The sequence below is a fragment of the Gekko japonicus genome, unplaced genomic scaffold (assembly GCF_001447785.1).
Source record: "Gekko japonicus isolate JY-2015 unplaced genomic scaffold, Gekko_japonicus_V1.1 scaffold158, whole genome shotgun sequence".
In the NCBI taxonomy this organism is placed as follows: domain Eukaryota; kingdom Metazoa; phylum Chordata; class Lepidosauria; order Squamata; family Gekkonidae; genus Gekko; species Gekko japonicus.
The window spans coordinates 496,150-499,809 of record NW_015170279.1 but is presented as its reverse complement, the minus strand read 5'-3'; the positions used below and the strand labels follow the sequence as shown (position 1 = coordinate 499,809).

General features: G+C 43.8%; 1 protein-coding gene across 2 annotated transcripts in view; it reads right to left on the bottom strand.

The window, feature by feature from the left end:
• RFWD2 (ring finger and WD repeat domain 2, E3 ubiquitin protein ligase) overlaps window positions 1–3,246 on the bottom strand; it is a 185,909-nt gene extending 182,663 nt beyond the window's left edge. For both annotated transcript variants that reach the window (XM_015417745.1, XM_015417746.1), the window contains exon 1: window positions 3,205–3,246. The gene's annotated coding sequence lies outside the window, so the exon portion shown is untranslated. The remainder of the gene's footprint in view (window positions 1–3,204) is intronic.
• Window positions 3,247–3,660: the final 414 nt, after the last annotated feature.

The window sequence follows — 3,660 nt, the reverse complement described above, 5'->3', positions numbered from 1 at the left end:
TTACTAGAAATAAGGCCCGTTGTGGAAATAAATACAACGAGATCTAGAAAGAGGCTCTGGGAGAGGGCTCTGGCTTTGGGCAAACAGTGTCAGTCTGCTTTTAAAACATGAACCTGGGACCTGCACACCACCAGAATACAGCAGGTTCCATATGCAACTGACATCCCAACTGCCTTGCGGTGGGGGGGGGAGTTTGAGGTGTGGAATGGAGTGAAGTCCAATCAGCTTCCATATGCAAAAGACCAGGTTGTCGCAGCAGTTGTGGTGTGGGCGGGACCCGGGCTTTGCCTTCTGATTGGTGGCGATAAATGCTGAGGAGCAGTGCCATCAGCCATACACTAAGGGAGTGCATTTTAGAATTAGAACTTTGGCACCCACTATTCAATTATATATAAGGAGAGATTTACACTCCACCTTTCTCCACAAGGGGGACCCGAAGTGGCTTACATCATTCTCTCCTCCATGTTATCCTCACAACAACCCTGTGAGGTAAGTTAGGCTGAGAACGTATAACTGGTTCAAATTCACTAGGTGAGCTTCCACGACAGAGTGCAGTTTCAAAACTGGGTCTCCCATGTCCTAGTCTGAAACTCTAAACACATATACTGACTTTCATGGGGTGGCTGCTGTTGAATACTAGCTAGCAGCAGAGCCTGCATGAGCCATGCAAGTCATGTGATATCAAGTCACCCAATGGGTGCTGCTGGGCCTGACCTCCATGAATGCTCCCTCAAAAGCCAAAATAGCCATGGAAAGGGTCCTGATCATCCCTCCCCACCTTTTACTGACAGAAACCAAGGCCTGAAGGCTGGCAATAATGTTATGATTGCCTAGCAACAGCCGCTGAGGGTTTTCCCCTCTAAAGCTACAGGTCCTGCTTCTATTATTTTGGGGGACTCAACCCCTCATGTTGTTGTTGTTTTAGATTTCAGTTTTTTCTGCAGCTTGCTATATACAGTTACAGCTGTAGTGTTTTTCTTCCAAGGACAAGAAATATGTAAACTTTGTATAAATTACACAACTCATTGTGGCATTTTTTTATCATGAATACTTGTCCATTGAAGTATGCTTTATAGTTCAAATTGTTTGTACATTCAGATCAGCACCTAAGTATGATGTACAGCTTATTCCTAATAAATTAAATTTGGATCAAGAAGTTTGCATATACTTCTTCAAAATATAAAATGGAGCCCAACAAAAAGTGGTCATACTTCCCAATTTGGAGATATGTACAACACAACAGGAGCTGCGGTGGCTCAAGTAGTTAAGACGCTGAACTGCAGGAAGTGGAAGGTCAGTAGTTCAGCAGTTCAGGACCTGAGTTGCCGCATGACGGAGTGAGCTCCTGTCTCTAGTTCCAGCTCCTGCCAACCTAGCAGTTCGAAAGCAAGAAATTGCAAGTAGATAAATAGGTACCACTTCGGTGGGAAGGTAACAGCGTTCCGTGTGCCTTGGTGTTTAGTTATGCCGGCCACATGCCCACGGAAACGTCTTCGGGCAGCGCTGGCTCTTCGGCTTTGAAACGAAGATGAGCACCGCAATCCTAGGGTCGGATTCGACTGGCTTTCGAGCAAGGGAACCTTTACCTTTTACAACACAACAAGAGGGGTGCAAATATCTCAAACGCACCAATGCTCATAGTTATGCTCCTCCTGTTGTTCTAACAGTTTTTTTTAAGGTTCTAGAACTAGTAGCCAAACTCTGGTTCACACACTTGTGTTTATCAGTTAACAACTACAGAATCAATTACCTAGCAAGTGTAAATGGGCCATCACGGTGTTAACAGAGTTAACATCACACAGGTATGAACTTGTTGACGGAGTCAACTGCCAGTCACTGTGACAGGTACCTGTAAACCAGTTCTAGGAGAATGAGCTACAGTCCCCACTTCAGATCTTGACTCAGTGTATTCATTAGAGCTGCAATTATCTGCACACTTTTTCAGAGGAAGCCCCATTAAACAAAATAGGATTTAGTTTTGAGCACACATTTATCCAGTTTGGTTTAAGAAGAGAAGAAGAAGAGATCGGATTTATACCCCGCCCTTCACTATCCAAAGGTGTCTCAGAGCGGCTTACAAACTCCTTTCCCTTCCCCTCCCCACAACAGACACCCTGTAAGGTAGGTGGGGCTGAGAGAACACTTGACAGAGACTGCTCTTTTTCAAGAACAGCTGTGCCAGAGTTATGGCAACCCACAACAGGTGAACCTCAGTCCCTGTTCTCCCTATTCACAACATTAAGATAATTTTAATTATCTAACAGGATTCGCATAAGGCAATGGTGTAAATAATAAATACAATCAATAAGGATCCATATGTAAGAATATGCAAGACACTGTATGTGGCCTAGATATATTGTGAGCTTGTTAACAAAGCAACTAGTCAAGCATATAAACATTACATGACATTTACAGCCCTAGTGTAAAGATTACTGAAAAAAATTTACATGAAGCACTTTGAACATCGGAAATACATAAAAGCCCGTATTTATTAACTTGATAAAGGAGTAGGAGATGTATGGATGCTTTTCAGAGATAGAAGCTGTCTCCAGTCTCATCTGAGCTCATCTCATCTAGACCAAGTCTCATCTGAGCTGTGAACTCAGTGTGTGGCCTTAGGCAAATAATTCTCTCCCTGATATCTACATGGGTAATTAGCCTACAATATGGGAACCACACTGACCTATCTTACAGGGCAAGGTTCCTATTGCTTTTCCTGAATGTTCACTTTCACATACATTATCTCAATAAGTGCTACAACAATCCTGAAAGGCAGAACATGTTATTAGCCCCACATTACAAACTGAGAAAATAAAAACCATAGTCCTGTAACAAGACACATTATAGCAACACTTAGCACCTTAATCACTAACAAAAACTATTTCCACAGGAGCATATTTATGCCTGCTCTCAGCCTATGCTCTTTTTATTCAGTTTATGCTCAACTAAACAGAGCTCTTATTAAAGATTCTTAGCCTTTAGACAGGTTTTTTAATCAAGTGTTCCACGAACTCCAATCAACACCATACAGCAAGTCAGCATCAGTCTACACAGCAGGTTAAGTCAAAGGAACTGAAACTAAGACAGTACAGAGACAGGAATAATAAGGGCACTCAGTATTTACAGCAAGCATTAAAAGCCAATGAAATGTACCAGGCTGAGCATTGAACTCTCTGAGAGGCCCAGACTTAACCCATCACTCACCATAAAACCCAGTGGATGATATTGAGTCAGTCTGTCTCACTGATTTCATTAGATAGTTGTGAGGGGGGGCTCACTCTACCAGGAAGCTGCCTGGGTGGCCTTGAGCCAATCACAGTCTCAGCCAAACCTACCTCACAGGAGAACCACACACACCCCACACTCCTTGGGGGAGGGACAACTTTTCTTGCACTCTCCCAGTAATGCAAAATGGAAAACATAGACGTCAAACTCCTGTCTCGGATTCCTACCACCTTGTGAAGGGGGGGGGGGGGAGAGAAAAGGGAAATAATCCCAGCAATACTTACTCTTGGTGTCACCAGAGTTTAGGAGCACCTCTGCAGTACGGTTTTCCTTACAGGGCTGTTATAAAGGTTCCTCGGAGGTACCGTGAAGCGCTCCAAGAGGCTGAGGCCCCTCTACAGACACCGCTTACCCATTTACACACTCCCTCTCCCT